The sequence below is a fragment of the Vicugna pacos genome, chromosome 32, assembly GCF_048564905.1.
Source record: "Vicugna pacos chromosome 32, VicPac4, whole genome shotgun sequence".
NCBI classification, from domain to species: Eukaryota; Metazoa; Chordata; class Mammalia; order Artiodactyla; family Camelidae; genus Vicugna; species Vicugna pacos.
Genome location: NC_133018.1, coordinates 8002818 through 8022200, shown reverse-complemented (window position 1 = coordinate 8022200; position 19383 = coordinate 8002818).

Below are 19383 nucleotides of genomic sequence, written 5' to 3'. Positions count from 1 at the left end.
TAGCTAAGGAGCAGTTTGGGGTGGTGGTGGGAATGTTAAATTGCCAAAAGAAGACACCGAAGGTGGAGGGGATTCTTGCTGAGGGCTGGCCAGGGCACAGATATCAAGGATGTAGGGTTCTCTCTAAAGTGACTGAGCAGGATTTTTACTACAGCTGACTGATCTGCGCCCAGCAAGAATGGGGGCCAAGGTGAGGGTCTAGTTGAGACGAGGGCTCAGAGGACCCTGACTCAAGTTTGCTCAAGGGGAGACTCTTGGTCAAGAAGTAAGTGTAGCTTCATGAGAAAGACTGCAGAGATCTCCCGGTGGGGTTCTAGGAACCAGAGGATTCAGAGACGGTCTTACCTTGTCTTCCATCCTCTTGGAAACCAAGCACAATCTTGCTCTTCCTCCACCCCCCAGCCCTCGAGCACTGCAGCTCATGCAAATAGCTGCCTGAGGGTAGAGCAGGCCTAACATGTTAAATTTCCACTTAGACTCAGCTGGTATCTGTAGTTCTGTGGGTTTTTTTTTTTATGATTCCATGGTTTTTAGTCTTCTTTGATTCTTTAGCACTCTGTCCTTAACTTCTGTAGCCCTTTGATTTTGCATTTCTTTAATTCTAGACATGATGATCTTGGGATGTAGACTTTCTGGCTCAATTATGCCAAGAAAGAAAAAATTTTTTTTGAACCAGTGTGTCCAGGTCCCTCTTCTGAGATACTGGTCCATACGGAGGCAGAGCACCAGGGGTGGGAGTGTGACAGTGGAGGTGCTAGGATGCAGTGTCATGTACTGGCCGTGTCAAGGTCAAAACTAGAGCAGCTAAACCTGCCATCAGGTTGGAGCGGCTAGCTTGTGGCCAGGAGAGTGAAATGATGCTGGGTGGTTAAGAGGTGGGTGCATGACGGATGGAGTGGGGGATGAGGGGCAGTGATGTAGATAGGATGACATCATGTATCTGATATGAGAGGACTAGGATACTCTGAGACCACTGGGTTTGGACAGACTCTATGGTTCCCCGTGATAAACCCTTTCTATCCCCTTTTCCTTCAAATCAACCTGCCATATCATCGCCTGCTCCCAACAGGGATCTGAATAAACCATCCACAGATTCCATGTGGGTCAGTTAGTCAGTTAACAATCCTAGGTAACCTATTTGAATTTAAATAGGGGTCTTCCAGACACCACACAACACTAATAACAATGCTGCTGAATTAGTCAGGATAAGCTGGGCTGCTTCATCAGCAGATGAGCTCAAGGAAGCCTCGTAAGCAAAGCTCATTTTGTAAAATCCACTCTGGGCCTTGGGCAGCTGTACTCTGTGTGGTGGCTCAGTGATCCAGGCTCCTTAAATCTGTGTTTCCCCGTTTCAACACAAGGCCTCCTGTATTAACAGAGGGCAAGAGAACTGCCAGCTTGGAAGTGATGCTTATTATGCCCACGCATAGGACCAATCACATGACCCCACTTACCCAGAAGGGGGTAAGTTTTCTGTGTGTCCGGGAAGGATGAATATGGAATAGCATTTGATGAACACATGGTACCATCTTTACTGCAACTATCATGTGTTATTTTAGTAGTTACCATAAGACTATTCCTCTAGGTTGATTTTTTAAAAGAGGAAAACCCAAGTTTTATTAATAGATATACTAAGCGTCACACTCAGGACATAATTGATATGAATATCGATAACATGATTTGATTTGATTTTTTATTTTTTAATATTGTATTTTTTATTGAAGTATAGTCAGTTTACAATGTTGTGTTAGTTTCCGGTGTACAGCATCGTGGTTCACTTACATATATACATGTATATTCCTTTCCATATTCTTTTTCATTATAGGCAATTACAAGGTATTGAATATGGTTCCCTGTGCTGTACAGTGGGACCTTGTCGTTTATCTATTTTATATATACACTAATTTATTTAAATCATTAAAGATCCTTGTGGGTGAGGAAACTGAGATGCAGAGAGGTTGAATAACCTGCCTGAAGTCACGCAGACAATGGCAGATTCAGAATTTGAATGCAGGTTGACGTGCCTCTGAAGCCTGTGCCTTGCATCTCTCATGTGATAGACCTTCAGACTCTCGGGGAGCTGGTGGCGTGACCACCTTCACACTCCAGGGACAGCATACAAACCACTGCCTTTTCTGCTTGTGGTAGCCAAACCTGGATCCAGAGGGGAAACACCCTTTGCTGACTCAGGAATCCCACTGGGTGGATGTGACACCATGAAAAAGGCAGTCGATGGTTCCTGACAATTCTTTCATTTAGGCAAGAAATATGGAAAGCATATTTTGATCTTTCTTTTTTTTTCCATTTCCCATCTGTTCTTCATTAGAAGTTCAAACTTAATAACCTTCTAGAGCTGGTATCGAATTCAGATGCTGACACTCTTTTTGGAGAGGTCCTTTGTTGTAAGAGGACGGAGTGGGTCACTCCCACTGCTTTTTTTATTTTCCCTCCTGCTGCTCTGTCTGTAAGTCCATCTGTTTCTCTTGCCTTCCATATCTGATCCTCCTTGCCCAGAAGGTCAGACGCACCTGTGGGTGAAGCAAGACCCTGCCTGGTGTGTAATTTCAGGACTATGTGGTTGGTCTAGTGACCCTTCAGGTCCTCTCCCACTTGTGCCTGTGCCCAAAATGCCACCATCCAAGCACCTTCTCTTTAACTTAAGAGAATTCTTATGTCTGGTCAAGATGCCCAAGAAAGGGCATCATGTTCCACGAGTGTACCTTTTCAGTGGCTGGGGAAAAAATCTTGAAGAAAGCAGATTTCGGGGGGAAAAGAAGGCAGAGGACATTGGAAAGTAGTGCATTTGTGGCCAGGGTGCTGCCCTGGGGTCAGAAAACATGGGGTTGTGTCCCACTTATGCCACCATCCCGGGATGTGGGCCTCGCAAGCCATCCAACCTCTCTGACCCTGTTTCTTCATCTATAAAATAGGGACATATGGTGTATTTCTTACTGGGTCACAGAGAAAATCAGCAGAAATGAAAAAGGCAACTTACATGAACACAGTGTTTTACAGCATGGCAGGAAAATATTTTGAAATATTAACTGAGTTCCTCTTTAAAAAAAAAATCCTGTGCATTTATTTATGTCCTGTGGCCAGTCTCCTCACTCAGGCAGCATCCCAACCATGCAGCATGCGTTGCCTCGGGGAAAGAATGACACAGCAGAACTCAGAGAAGGAAGGAATCCAATCTTGGCTTTTGAATTTTAAAAGCCAGCCAAAGACTGGGCATATGACAAAAGATTTGGAAGGATGTAAAAGTGAAGCAGCCCTGCCCCTAAGCCTAGAAAAGATTCCCTGAGCTGCAGAACAGAGTTAGGTGGAAAGTGAGGGGGACAGGGACACTGGTGCATCCTGAGAAAGGGTAGGGAAGGCTTGGGATCTGGAGTGAATTAGGGTATCTGTGAAGTACCATGAGCCACACGTGTGCAAGGACATCCCAGCAGAAGCCAAGAACAAGATTAGATGACTGCCACTCCTGATGGCCATTCAGCAAGCCTCACCTCCTGGAATTCGTACCTTCATGCCTTCTGCCCTTCATTAAACCAGGATTGTCTGTGCGATCAGTACTGCACAGCAGAAGTGATGTGTGACTTTGGAGAGCAGGTCACAAAGGACCTTGCAGCTTCCAAGTCATTATCTTAGGTTTCTTGCTCTGACAAAAAGCCATGTTGGGAGGACACATGTTGTGAAGATGGCCACATAGAAAGATGAGAGGCTCCTGGCCAACAGCCAGGTGAGTGAACCACCTTGGAAATGGAGCCTCCAGCCCCAATCAAGCCTTCAGATGAGCCTGCAGCCCCAGCTTATATCTGACGGCAGTCTCACGAGACACCTGGGGCCAGACTACCCGGCTAACTACTTGTGAATTTCTGACCTACAGAAACTATAGGACCTAATAAACGTTTATTATCATTTTCAGCCACTGTGTTTTGGGGTAGCAGCAGCTGATAACTGACGCATTCAAGTTGGGATACCGTAATCTTTCTAGAGTTTAGACAGAGCCCTGGAAGAAGGAGGCAGAGGACCCTGAATGAACTATGATTGTATTTCTGCCATCTGGCAGAACACAGGCTTGGACAGACGTTATACTCACTTACAAAAAAGTAAAGTTTTCCAGACTGCCTGGGTCTCTAGGCTAGCCATGCTACTGCAACTAATTCCAAAGGGATTCTGTAGTCATTTTCAGGACTATGGGAATCTGGGGAAGCCAGGACAAGAGCCGCTAGATTTGAGGGACAAGGATGGGCAAATAGGGTGCCTGAAGATACACAATTTCCCAGTTCTGGAATTTAGGGACCACTCAGCCTGTGCATGTCTCTTCTCTGGACTCCCTTTTGCTTCTCACTGCACCCCCTCCCATGAGCACATGCAAGCTCTGCTTGTCGCCCAAGCCCTTCGATTTGTCTCGTTAGAAAACCCGTGTGTTAAAGAGACCATTAAAAAGAAGAGGGAAAGATAAATTGCCTGAAGCCGCAGGGCCCAGGAGGAAAGAGGAGAGCAGGTGATGGAAAACAGGCCTGTGATTAGAGGGCAGGGGGTGGCCCAGAAGCCCGAGCAGGCAAAACCTCCACTGGAGATGTCAAAATATTTGAAAATCCTCTTCCTTTGGTGAATTGAGTTACCAAAATGTATTTTTTTTCCCTTTTTTGCGCATAGAGAAGAGTCTGGAAGAGAGGTTCAGAGCACAGTTTCTAGTCCAGTCGGAGCTTGGCTCTGTTCCTGCTGTTCAGCTGCTATCTGATCTCAGGCAAGTCTCTGAACCTCTCTGACCCTCAGTATCCTCATCTAGAAAGAGGGATAAGGATAAGCCTGTAAAACTGGCCCTGAATCTCCCCTTGCTTTTTGTATTTATGTCCCTTGCCATGTGATTTTGCAGCTCCTCCCATCTCGGAGTGGAGTCTTTTCCCCCACCTCTTGATTTTGGGCTGTCCGTGTGACTTATTTTGGCCAACAAGGCATAGTGAAAGTGATGGTGTGACAGTCTTGAGTGTAGGTCCTGAGAAGCTATTTTCACTCTGTTCTCCACTCCCATAAGGAGAAGTTCAGGCTAACCTATTAGAGGATGAGAGGCCACATGGAGCAGATATGAGCTGTCCCAGCTGAGGCCATTGTAAAACCCCTGCAACCCAGGTGACCACAGATGCATAAGAGAGCCAGCCAATATGTGCCAAGGTATACCCAGAAAAGCAGGAGATCCAGCAGAGTAATAGACTCAAGGGCAACAATGGCTAAATGTGTCTCATTTTTAGCTGCTAGGTTTTGATTTGGTTTGTTACACAGCAATAGCTAACTCATACACCCCTGTCTTAAGAAGGTGCTGTGAGGAGGAAGTGCAGTCATATAGTAAAGTGATAACAGCTACCATTGGTTGAGTGCTGACTGCCTGGCATCATTCTGGGGACTGACAGGCATTGTCTCAAGGACTTGCAGAGAGAAGAGCTGCAGCTGGCGTGCTGGGCAAGGGCATCCTAGTGCTATGAACACGGAGCCTGGCTCATAGTATCAGTTTCAACACCTGTTAGTTGTTGGCTGCTGCCGCTGCTCTCCAGACTCCTGACAAATGCCTCTGTCAGTGTGGGGTCTGAGCTGGAGCCTCCGTGCCTGGAGGCCTTGGTGAGCACCTAGCCGCAGGAGGACTAGGAGGCAGCATCTGTGGTGTAGGAGGGACTGGAGGGACTGAGTCAGGGAGGGGATAAAGCATAGGCTCCCCTCCACCGTGCAGGGTCTGGACCAGCATCATCTGCATCCGCTGGGCCCTTGTTAGAGATGCAGGCTTTCAGGTGCCACCTAGGTCCGCGGAATCAGAATCTAGATTTTAACAAGCCCTCCCGGGATTCGTGTGATGAGTTTGTTGAGAACACTGCTTCTCAAGCTACCTGTGCTGAAGGACCAGTATTTTTTTTTTTTTAAATTTCCAATCCATTGCAGAACGACACTTCCGTAAAGTTCAGTAAAGAATGAATTTATAGAGGGGCGGTTATAGCTCAAGAGGTACAGCGCATGCTTAACATACACGAGGTCCTGGGTTCAGTCCCCAGTACCTCCTCTAAAAATAAATAAACTTAATTACCTCCCCCTGCCAAAAAAAAAGAATGAATTTTATAAATATGAAATGAAAAATTAAAATAGGCACAAAATCCAGGACCCTGCTTTTTTTTTATCATTAGATTCAATCCATATCAAATTGCTGTCTAATTACTACCAAAGTTTCTTAATATTTACTCTCTTCCCTGTACCATACCTCACTGTGCATAGGTGACAAATACTTTGCGACCTGGCCCGGCCCATGGACCATACTTTGAGTAGCACGATTCTAGAGTTAATAATGATAATGATACAGATACAATATGATTACACATGATTGCGGGCTGGACGTTGGCCGGTGGTAAGGATTTACAAGCCTATGTACCTTGGAATCCTCTTGACAACCTGTGTGAATGTTTTTATCTCCACTTTCCAGATGAGGCAGTTGAGGCCCAGAGAGGCCAAGTGACTTGACCAAGGTCACACAGCCTATAAGTGGGGTAACCAGAGCTCACCGGTTTACCACAAGGCAGGAGGAGGGGGAGGAGGGTGCCACCAGTGGGAGGCATGAGGGCATTGTCCCCTGTGCCCTGTGTGAGTGACAGTTGTCAAAAAGCCAGGCTCAGGGCACTCGTCGTCTGGGAGCCTAACAAGCTGTCTGTCAGCCCCAGGCTGGGAGGATCTCTCTTATGCCTCGTGTTTTGGGTGCAGCCAGTGGGAAGGGAGCCCAGCCCCTGGCACCACCCTAGCCTGCTGGGCTGCTAGGGGCAAGGGGCACAGCCTGCTTGCGGACAGCTTTGTCTCTCTTGCTTTCTCTTTCCCCTGGAGCCATGGGGGCTGGCAGAGGGCCGAGGCGAGTTCTGGTAGGCTGGGTGAGAGCTAGTTATCGACAGGTTGATGATGCCACAGAAGGCTGCCCGAGGACATGGGGGCAGGAGCCGCTGCTCCAGGAGAGCTGGCTGCCAGCATCTCTGCCCAGGGCTCGGCGCTTCCCCTCACCATCTCATTAATCCTGATTTACAGAAAAAGGCAGCAGGCAGGGGCCCTCTTAACAGGCCGAGCAGGCGACTGATTTGCCTTCACTGAAGACAATAGTGCCCAGGAGACCAGGCATTGCTAAATTATTCAAATCAGCCATGGCAGGGAAATCTGAGGACACGGAGTGGCGGGGGTCCCCGGCCCCCAGACAGCCCGCTTTGCCCGCCCCCGCCCTGGGCGGTGGTACCTGGCAACTTGGGGTGGCCGACACTGGTCCCCTGGCCAGAGACGCCGGCTGCTCCCGGCTGCCCCGCCTCCCTGGATGGGAGTCGGAATTGGTGTTGATCATCTCTAAGCACCTTCGAGCTCTAGTAATGGATCCAAAATGACATTTCCCACCTGCTGGTCCCGGGGGGGATATTCTGACAAGGACTTCTGGATGAACATGTGATGGGGGCAGGGAAGGATGAAGGCAGCGGGAGACGGCTCTTCTGCCAGGGGGTGTGTGTCTGTGTATGTGTTTCAAAGAAGCAGAGGACATGGGGTGAATCCTGGCTTGGAAAAACCCCTCATTTTTGCTCCTGGAAAACAGACCTAGTGAATAGGCAGCCCTCCTATTCGGACGGAGGTTTGTAGAGATTCAGGAGCGAAAATGCATTGGAGGACGGAACCTGCTGTAGCCTAGTGGACTCCCAGTGGGAAGGGAGCCTTCGGAGAGCAGAAGGGGTTAACTGAGGCCAGGAAGCACTTGCCCAAGGTCATCAGTTAGCTTGTGGCCAAACTGGGGTTAAAAGTCATGGCATTGGACCTGCAGTCAGAAGGTCTTGGTTCATGCCGATATCTATGCTTTACAGGGCACGGACAGTGTGCGAGCCTGTGAGTCCAGGGTTTTGTAATGTATTACCTCTGTTAACCTCATGGTCAAACCAGGTGGCTGATGGAACTCGTGTCTCCATTTTACTGACAAGGAAACTGAGGCTTACAGAGATTCAACCACCAGGTGGGCTAGAAAGTGATAGACCTGGGATTGGAAAGGTGGTCTGTCTGATGCCGGGCCTTCATTGCTATGCTGGAGTGGAGGTCAGAGGCCCCAGCCCGCTCCAAACAAAAAACAAAAAAACAAACCCTCCTCACCAAGACTGTAGTGCCTGCACTGTCTCCTTGTGATGGCTTCTTTGGGTCAAGCGTTGCCACCTACCCGTTGTCCCCCAGGGGGAGGGGCAGATTGAGGAGCGTAATCCTTCTCAGAAGGACTGACTTCACAGCATCTCAAAGGATCTGCCCTGAGCCCGGAAAGAGGAGTCTTTGAATGTGGGGAAGGAAATTTATTAATGAAGGGGTTCAGGACCTCTGGGCACAGAATGTACATCTGTAGGGAAGCCAGTGGTTTCTTCTGGAAAGGTCAAACCACCAGCAGGACAGCTTTCTCTAGGGGATGCAGAAGCTGAGGACAGTGGGCTCAACCAACCATGTGCCTTGGTGGGAGGGGGTCTAGCAGGGTAGGTGTATGCATCAAAGTGTACGCTTTTCTGCATCAGCCAAATAATGACAACAATAATAATAGAGTAGGACCTTTACTGAGACTTGCCATGTGCTAAGCCCTTTCCTTAAATGCAGAAGAAGGTCATTGAATTCGCAAGACCATTTTAGGAGGTTAGGAGCTGTGAGGTCGGCTTGATTATGTCCGTATCACAGAGGAAGAAACTGAGGCTCAGAATGGAAGCAGTTCACCCAGGATCCTGCTGCTGGGATGGAAACCCAGGGTTTTCGACCCAAACACGTGGCCTCCAGGATACACCATGCATATGCACCCCTTCTCTGTCCAGTTTGACGTCCCTCTCACAGAGAGGACCTGCCTTTTCCCTGCCCATGGTGCCCCGACTAGTGGCCCACTGAATCCTCAGAGGGAGGCTTGATGCTTTGAGGCAGCTCAAATGCACCTTTGCCATCACGCCTTTACAAACCCTGTTCCTTTTCTTAGAGAAACCCGCTTTTCCCAGGGAACCTCAGCCCTCTCCCGCCCTCCGCCTTCCTATCAGCTCCCATTTGGAATAATCAGCCTGTGAATTAGCGAGGTCTCTGACATTGGCCGGGTGCGGAGTGGGCCTCCCAGGATCCCCCCTCCCGGTGGAAAAACCAAACTAAGAGAAATTTATCTCCTGGGTCAGATAGAGGTGACTAAATGCACACTGGCCGATTCCTTTCGGCAAACAGTTCCCTGGGGAGGGCTCCTACAAGGAGAAGAGCCAATCGATCAGGGAAATGCTGCTTGGTGACTTACAGGGGAGACTTAAAGGAAAAAAGCCCTCGTGTTTTTACAGCCTCCAGCGACTGCAGCCTGTAAAACCCGCCCATCCCCAGCTGGGGAGCAAGGAGGCAGGGGGTGGTTTGACCTCTCGGACTCCAGCTGTGTTCTTCCTTCCTCTCCCAGATGTCTGTTGAGTGCCTACTGTGTGCCTGTTAAGCACTTTTTCATTTGCCTCTGGTTCTCCCCAATTTTAAGCTCCCCTCTCTGCTTCCAGACTCACAGAGACCTTCCTTATAGTCTGGGGACCATCAGCAAATCCTGGAGACTGGTTTTCCTTGACATCTCCAGGTTCACGCCAGCCCCTGCTCCCATCTTACTAACCCTCACTTCCATCAGCTGCAAGTCCCACCTGCTGGGAAGGGTCACTTGGTCTGGCAGCTGTTGGCAAACTTTTTCTGCAAAGGGGCTGATAGTAAATATTTCAAACTTTGTTGTAACTACTTCTTCAGCTGTTGTGGTGGGAAGATAATATGTAAATAAATGGGTGTGGCTGTGCACCAATAAAACTTTATTTACAGACACAAGCCTTGGGCCGGGATTCAGCCCATGCAGGCCTTTCATTTGCTGACCTTGGAACAGAGGCTAAAAGATCTGGTGTGGGGGTCACTCAGACCTTCGGTTTCCCCCAGGCCACTTCTTTTACCTCCCTGCTGTGTGACCTTGGGCAGGTTGCTGCGTCTCTCTGAGCCCCATTTCCCTTCTGTAAAATGGAGTAATGATAGCATCTAACTCATGAGCTGTTGCTGGGATTCAGTGAGACAAGGCAGTGATGGCACCCAGCTAGTATGCAAACGGGTTATTATTGCTTTATAACTAATGACTTTAAACCTTCTGAGGAAAGCTCCTCTCCTCCCTGGTTCTGGGGAAGCCGGTGTGTTGGTGTTCTGATATTTGGTGGCTCATTATGCTGATAAGATTTTCATTCTTTTCAAGTTAACACATTTGCATTTTAATGTTTTGAGAAGGATGCAGAATGTGTCTCCTTAGGGGCAGAACTGACTGGCAGGCTTTTCTAAAGGTGATGGTCAGTGAAACTCCATATGCCCCCCAAGTCCCCTTGAGTCCAGCCTCTGGCTCACGTTCCTGGTTCCAGCAGGACTGGTCAGGTGGGTCCAGTATGCCCAGTGGTCCTCTGGTTCCGAGCTGATCACACAAGTGGCCAATTAATCTATTACTTGCAGATACGTTTTCCATTAGCGATGGTGGAATCGCTGACTTTGAAGCAATTAGTCAGCGTAATGAACTTGAGTCCGGGCAAACAGGAGGGAGAGGTTAACTTCTTGGTTCCCAAAGGGGTCTGTGATGGTGGGGGAGCAGAGAGCAGATTGGGGGGAAAGGAGGGGCTGGGCAGGAAAAAGGTATGCGAAGCACACCTAAGCTCCCGGGCAGTAGGATGTGGTGGCGTGGAGCCAAAGGGCTGGAGCTCAAAGCCTGGAAAAGGTGACTTCCCTAGACACATGGACGTGAGTGAATCATTCTAACCTCAGTTTTCTCATCTGCAGAACGGGGGTCATCATAGCGCACACCTCATAGGATCACTGTGGAAATCAAATGAGACAGATTGTGTGGAGTACACAGTCCTGGGTTGGAGACGTGACAAATTCCCAACAGGTGCTGGTGTCCCCATCACTCTCCTCTACTTTGCTGGGAGTCATGAGGAGACAAACAAGGGACCTCTTGACTTCCAGCTTAAAACAACAGAAACTTCTGGCTAAAATTACCTTAGCTCAGATCCACCGTTGAACCATATGACAAAAGCTAGGATTCCAACGGATGTCATTGCTGCAGGCCTTGTCAGTGACTTGAACTTCTGATATACGTTGTGACTCTCCAAAAGGAATTCGTCCAAATTTCCCAGACCTATTAGATTGAAACGGTTTTCTTTCTCCATCGCAGAGCATCTCACAGGACTGGGAGTTTCATTGTTATAACAGCAGGAAATGATGCATTTGCCCAATGTTACCCAGTCGGTCTCCCCCTGGAGTCCTCCCAGTCTACACAGTCAACCTTCTCCCTGCTCTGATCTCTGACCGGCTTTTGGCCACTGCATTTGGCACATATGAACTAGAAAGCCCGCGTCTTATATATATTTTTGGCATCATCCGTGTTGCCTGGGACCAGGAGATGTTAAGAATTTTAGAGTTTTGGTTGCCTTTCTAAGGAAGGCCAGGAGAGCATCGGGGAGGGGTGAGCAGACCGTGTACCATGTGGCTATGGAGGTGCCCAGAAGAAACTGGGGGGAGCTGCCCTGGTGAGGCCAGGTGAGGGCTGGTTCAGGATAAGCTTCCACTTTATCTGCCCTGAGAACAACCATGAAAACCATGAAATAGGCAACCAGTAGGGTCGAGGGATGGTGGGTGTGTGGGGGGGCGGTCGATAGGGTGGTCCAGCGCTACCCCTCTGTGGAGGTGCCTCTGGAGTGAAACACGAGAAGGGGTGCATCCGAGGAAGGGGATTCCGGGTGTAGGGACAGCAGCAGCAAAGGCCCTGAGCGGGGAGCGAGCTTGGTGTGTTCTCGTCTCAGACCGAGGCCGGTAGAGCTGAGTGCGGTGCGCCACGGTGGGCAGGCGTGGAAGTAAAGTCAGAGAGGAAATGGGGACATAGACCTCACAGACCCTCACACGGAGTCTGGACAGCCTTCGAAGAGACCAGTGGAGGGTTCCATGCAGAGGAGGGACATGATTTGTTTTTAAAAAGGCCCCTCTGTTCACCCACATTGTTGCAACTTGGCTCCTTTTTATGGCTGAGTACTATTCTGTTGAATGGATGGACTGCATCTTGTCTAACCATTCATCCATCAATGGATGTTTGGTCCTGTGGACCAAAAGGTACAGTAACCTCTTGGTTATTGTGGATGGTGCTCCTGTGAACATTGGTGTACAAGAATTTGTTGGAGCACCTGTCTTTTGGGGCAAATACCTGGGCTCATGTGAATTTCACCTCAGTTAATTAAAAAAATAATTTCCTCTGGCTAGAAGCGGGCAAGAGTTGAAGCCAGAAGTTCAGGGAGGACGATGACAACCAAAGGTGATAATGAGTCATCCGTGGTAGAGGTGATGAGAAGGGTCAGATCCTGGTAGCATCTTGAAGGTAGAATCAACGGGAGCTGCTGGTCCTGATGCTGTCAGGTGAGTAACAAGGAGCCGCCGACGCCTCGTTGCATGACTGAAAGAGCTGAAGCCCAGGCCCACCTAGCACGTCTCCCCGTCGGGCTGGACTGGAAATCCCATCTCCCGGTTGTCGGACTGGAAGTCATCCTGCAGATCACTGTGGCTGAAGCCATCCCCCGAGGCAGGAACCTTCTAGTCTTGCCCTGAATTTGCCCCATCCCAAGAAGTCTCCGTCTACTATCATCCCCTAGACGCTGGCAGACAGCCGGCCCTGGGGGGATTGGCCGTTCCGTCTGCCTCGGCGGCAGGGACGGGCTGTTCATCAGCGTCCCGGTGCCTGGAAAGCCATTCTGCACCTTCGTGTCACCGCCACCCCCTGCCAGGGAGCGCGCGTGGTGTGTGTATAAGCAGGTAAACTGCCCCCCATAATGGAGATGGATGGAAGCCCAATTTTGTAATAGAGAACCTTTCATTAAGGGAACCACTGTCTTTGGATGATCTAAAGGCACTAATGCGCCGGCCCCAGCCTGGGACTTAATTATACGACGGTTAACGAGCCGCAGCTCCCGGCTTGCTGGGACATCTCACCAGCCACAGCTGCTTGGCAGCCGGCTTTCTTTCTCCTACCGTGGGTCTCAGGTGACGCTGTTAGAGATTGTAGGGGATGTGGTGGCTGGGAGGGTCAGCGTGAGGGCCACTTCCTAAGAAGGATCTCCATCTCCCTGAAAAGCCAAAAGAAGTGCCTGCAGCAGGAGAGAGCAGAGTTAGACTCGGGGAAGTACTTTCTGATGGGGAAGATGCTTAGGCAAGGGTCCCGAGTCCTAGCTGTGTCTGTATCCATCCCCAGGCCCTGGTACCCTCCCAGAGTGAGGCCGGGATCAGGAAGAACTGGGTAGGGTGGGAGAGAGAGAGACAGGGAAACATATTATATGCAGGGGTCTGTTGTCTGTTACAATTTGCTGTCCTCCTAGCTGTTTGCATGACTGCTTCCTGTAGGCCTCAGGGGACCTGCTACCTCTGCAGGGAGCCCAGCCCAAAGCTCACTTTCCTAACTAGAAAACCTCCCTCTCCCTCGCTCCCCAGCACATTGCCCTGTTCATATCCTTCGTAGCTCATCGCATCTATAATTATCTGGTTTATTAATGCATTTACTTGTTTACCGTCTGGCCCCCGCGTTCCTGTCACCTCTGTGCTGGCAGGAGTCTTTGTCTTTTTTGCCTCTGCTTCCTCAGCGCTTGGAACCATGTCTAGTATGTCGTTGCTGCTTAATAAATATTTATGGAATAAATGAATGCATGAAGGAATTAATGAACTTCTGAGTATTTATAACATTTGCAAGTAGCTTAGAGTAGCTTAGTGCATTTTTTAAAGTTCTTTTTGTTGTGGAAAAATAGAACATAAATAACATTTACCATTTTAACCATTTCTACGTGTATATTTCAGTGGCATTAAGGACATTTTTCACAGTGTTGTACAGCCATCACCACTGTCCATTTCCAGAACTTTTTCATCATCCCAAACAGAAACTCTGTACCCATTAAACAATAACTCCCATTGCCTCCTCCAGCCCCTGGTAACCTCCGTTCTCCTTCCTGTCTCAGTGAATTATTTGCCTATTCTAGGTACCTCATATGAGTGGAAGCATTGCAGTATTTGTCTTTTGCGTCTGCCTTATTTCACTTAGTATAGTGTCTCAGGGTTTAACCACATTATGATATGTGTCAATACTTTGCTCCTTTTCTATGGCTGAATAATATTCCATCGCATGGACAGAATGATTTGTTTATCCATTTATCTGTTGCACAGTGCACTTCTGAGAGAAGATTTGTAGGCGGTACACAAGGAGGGATTTGGTATTTCTGCTGCTTGGCAACCTGCTAAATAAGAGAGGTTTCCTGCCTAGCCTCATCTCCTGTTTGTGCTCTAATAAGTAATGCCAAATTGTTCCACACCTCGATGACTTTGCCTGTGCTGTTCCCTCTGCTCCAGGTGGCCTTTCCACTGCCTGTTGTTGGCCCGGACAACTCTCACTTTGTAGATTGTAGGGTCAGTGAGAGCAGGACCACGTGTGTTTTATTCACCTCTGGATTTTCGTCCCTTTAGACACACTGCATACGGGCTTGCAGGAATGAGCACATGATTCATTGAAACGCACACTCCTCCAGAGGGTCCTCCTTGATTGCACCTTGTGCTTTGCAGCTACTTTTGGCTGTTTTTCAGTCACCACACTAATTGACTGATGCTGCGTCTGTCTCTTCTACTAGACTGTGTGCTCCTTGAGGGCAAAACCCACGTCTTCTCATCTTTGTGCCCTTCCCTTGGCGCATCACGGCCCCAGAGTAGATGTCTACTGAATAATGATGACGGTTGTGCACAGACATCGGCTGCTATTATTCCCTCCCCGCCATCCCACCCCTGCTGCCTGGCTTCAGGCAAGCTTGTCTTCATCTTGCCAGGGTCTGGAAGACCACAGGACACTTGCTCAAACAGTGTGGAAGTCTCCCGTTACAGCTCTGACACAGTCTCTGACAAGCCTGTGCAGCTCAGACACTATTAGTTAACCAGAGCCTCCAATGGTCTGCTGATGGTTAACAGAAAAGATGATTCTGTTCGTTTTACAGGACAGGAGACTGAGGCTCAGAGGTGGGCGTGGCTTTGCTAAGTTGCACATAACTTGTTGATATCAGAGGCTATACCAGCATCTGGATTTCCTGCCTCCCGGGTCCTGACTTTTTGCCTCTCATCCATTTTGGAGGAACTAATTTTATACAATTTGTAATGACAATAACAACAAAAAAATACAAATGACAGCTAATTTCTGTTGAGTGCTCGTTCTGGTCTGGCACCATGCTCAGAATTTCGCCGATTCGGGAACAGTTCCTTGACGTGGGTCAGTTTCCCAAATGCCTACTTTGGAAGAGATTGAAACCAAGAGGAATTTGACTTGTGTGTCTTTTGGATCAGAGCAACCTAGAGGACTTGGAGAAGGAAGAGACTGGCCCTGATTTGAGTCGTCACATCCATTCCTCCGGGACTCAGTTATCCCTGTCTGTAGAATGGGTGGTCTGGTGAAATGAACACTCTGGGTCTTCTGAGAGCCAACATTCTATGGAGCTGGTTCTGCCTCTGCTTGATCCCGGCTTTTTCATGAAGGCCAACCCTGGAATCCGTGATGGTGACTCAGGTTCTTCCCCTTTGGACCGTTGGGAGAGCAAGGAAGCCCTCGGCAACGCGAAAATGCCACATGCGCCCCATTCTTCAATGGCAGCAATTTTCCGTGTAATTAAGTTTATTCATCATGTATATTAAGGGGAAAATGGAGACACATGATCATCACAGCCCGTTTGCAGTTGACATCCATCTCTCAAGCGTCACTTCTGTTTCCTCCAAGACCATCTTGCCATGATAGATGCAGGGCCCAGGAGAGCCATCTGGTGTGAGGAGCGGTGGGAACCCAGCCCCCTGCAGGACCCAAGTCCCTTCCACCCGGACAGACACGTCTCGAAAGCCATTCCTGCCCTCAAGGGGCTTAGAGCCCAGGAATCGGGGTTAACGGTGACATCGGTCAATGTTGGGTATTGCTTTCAGTTTGTTTTTCTCCAGCGGAATGCTGACCATGTCATTGCCGGGCTAGAATGTAGAAATGCAGCCTTGTTGCAGTGTTTCTACCTCTCTCATCCTTGCAACTTCCCCTGGTTTGCTTTTCTTACAGATGCACCGGTAAGGCTGACCCCTGGCCCATACAGGAAGTTCAGTCCATTTACCAGTTCAAACAGATGCTTGAGTGCTTATCCATTCCAGGCTTTTGGGATGCAACAGTGAACACAACAAAGATTCCTGGCCTCCTGAAACATACTGGATGACTGTTTTGGACTAAAAGAATGAAGGGATGGGCAAGCACACGTGAATGACTTTATTCATTCAACAAACATTGAGGGCCAACTATGGACAGCACTGCCCTCATCATGGATGATTCAAATGGGGCCCAAACACTGTGCTCTTTGCCCTCATGGAATAAGTGGAGGATGAAGAGATAAATAAAAGAATCACACCAATGAGTGACTCATTACAAACTGGGGTGGACCTCTGTGAGAAAAAGGGATATGGTTTTTTGAGAGTGTGAGCTGGGTGGGGATTTAGGAAACCTGGAGAGACGGATGCTTACACTGAAGCCTGAAGTAAGAGTTTGCTTTAAGTAGAAGAGCGTGGAGTGGGATGGAGTAGAGGCACGAGGGCTCTGTCTACTAGGATGACTTAGGTGGCCAGTGTCTGAAGGCCTGAAGCAGTAAACAATAAGGACAGTTTACTACCTTGTGTAACAAGAAGTCCAGAAGCTGGGTGGCTCCAGGGTTGGTTGATTCAGAAGCTCAATGACATCATCAAAGACCCAAGTTCTTTCCATTTATTCACTCTGCTTTCCTCAGAGTGTAGATTTTTGTCCCCAATATTATTTCTTCATGATCACAAAATGGCTGCTGCAGTTCCACCTCACACAACAGCATCCAAAGCAGGCAGAGAAACTTCCACTTCATAGACTCCTTTTAAAGAGAGAGGAAACCTTTTCCAGAATCCTCCCAGGAGGTTTCTCATTGGCCAAAGTTGTCTTGGTACATTTGAACCAATGGGGTTAGGGGGATCCTTGTGGGACGAACAAGAACATCTGGGCTAGGAAGCCAGGGGACCTGAGTTGGAGTCCCAGTTCTGAAGTCAATTTGCTGTGTGACCTTAGATAAGTCTCTTCCCTTCTTTGGGTCCTAAGCTCCCAATCTGAAAAACTAGACGATCCTAAGTTTCTTTCCATGTGTGAGGTTCCAGGATTCTAAATAGGCCTTTGTTACCATGATAATCACACATATTGTTCACCAGATTTTGTCTCTCTGGCTCTCCTATGGGTAGGTGGGGCTATGTGATGAGTTCTGGCCCATGAGTCGAGGGCGTGTTTTATTATTTTTTTTTTCTAGGCCAGGGCATTAAATGGCTGGAGACTGTCAGAATTTATTTTTCTTGCTAGCACAGCACTGGTAACATTTGAGGAGGGGTCTACACCTCATCAGCCTGAGTCCCTGACTGAGTGTAATGAGCGCCTCCTGGCTCCCTGCCAACCTAGGAGACGTACAGTGCAAGCTGGAAATCCATCTGTAAAGATTTGGGGATTACTTGTTACAGCAGCGTAACTTACTCCATCCTGATGGAGTAATAATAACTGATAGAGTAATACTGACAATAAAAATGTCACAGGCACAAAAGAGGAGTTGCCTCTCGACCAGGCACGGGGTTAAACCCTTTGCTTGCACTTTACTATTTAATCCTCACAGCCGCCTTGTGGAGTGGGCACAATTATCATCTCTATTTTCAAGATGAGGCAGCAGAGTCTCAGAGAGGGAAAGTCAGTAGCTCAGGGTCACCCAGCTGGGAAGGAGCAGGGCCAGGATTCAAACCCCAGTGTGTCTGACTCTGAGGAGTTGATCCCAGTACTATTCCACCTTGAGGAAGCCTGGTGGAGCTTTTGCTCGGGGCTACAAAATGGACGAGGAGCTTGAAAGACAGCGCGTGTATGTGGGCAGGTGTGCATGTCAGGCTCACTCCGGACTTCCCTGCTGGTGAGTAGGGGCGATCCCGAGTGACGGGAGACCCTCTCAGCCCAGCCTGGCCTCGTCTCTGCCTGTAGCCTCCTCCTCCCCTCCTTGTAGCTTCCTCTGCCCCAAGCTCCCTGCAGGCCCTGAGCCAGCTCTGCCTTCTAAGAGACCTAATTAAGCCCCGGTGAGGAGGTCGGGAACGTCAGCTCTTGGCAGGCAGCTCCCTAGAGTGGGGAGATGGGTGGTGGGGCTGCCTGGATCCTGAGCAGTGTAGCAAAGAGAGCAATAATAACACCTCAAATTGTAATAGTAACCATCACCGCTTAGCAGAGCTGTAAACAATAACTACCATTATTATTATTACCCTGAGTGTTAGCCTGGCTCTGGGCTGTGATCAGCATTCACGGAACATTTCCTGTTCAGCGCTGGGGACTTCCTGAGAGCTGAGACCCTCTCCTTCCTGCTCTGTCCTCACCCCAGCTGTCTCATCAGGAGACTTAGAGGGAGGTGGTGCACCTCGAAAAGCCCGAGCCTTGCCCCATTTTACAGATAGGGAGCCTGAGGCCTCGACAGGCCATGTTTAAGGCTGGTCAGAGCCCCGATCAGATCAGAGGGGTCTCGTGTGGGGAGTGGCCCAGCCCCTTTCCGGGTCCTGTGGGACTGTGGGCCACTGTCTCAGCGGAGAAGGGGAGATGGAGCCTGGAGAGGGGCAAGTATCCCTTGGGGTCACTCCAGGGCTGTGGCTGGCCCTGGGCTGCCGGAGGGCACAGGGTCAAGGTGGGCTGTGGTCTTGCTGACGAGGCAGCCTTGGTGAGGGGCTGCGGAGCCCAGCCCCGAGGCTCCGGCTCCCCGACCTGCTCCCGGCAGCCACCGCCTCGGGGAAAGCAGCCTTATTAGTGCAGCCACCTGCAGGCCCTGGGTGCAGCCAGGGGCGGAAAAGGCCTCATTTACCCCAGCTCTGGACCCTGCGCACGGTGACCGCACGGACTCCAGACAGGGCTTTCAGAGGCACACGGATGCAGCCACACGCTCATCTCAGGCCGTGGGTTAACACGGTCACGGGCACAGGTGCGCACAGCCAGGCTTAGACGCACAGACGTGCACCCAGACATAGAACGGCAGGGATGCACCCACATCCGCACAGCATGGGCCCCATGCATCCGCATCTGGGCGTGAAGATGCAGGCAGACACCACGTGCTCTCCAGCAGACAAACACGTGCTCACCTTTTGACTCATGCTCACCTCCCTGCACACACAGGTGCACAACAGGTGCCCAGGTGCCCAGGAGCACAGATCTACAGAGGCACAGATATAGACATGTCTCCTGTCTGTTCTCGCAGGCACAGCCAGGCTGGTGAGTACGCGTGCCCGGAAAACACACAC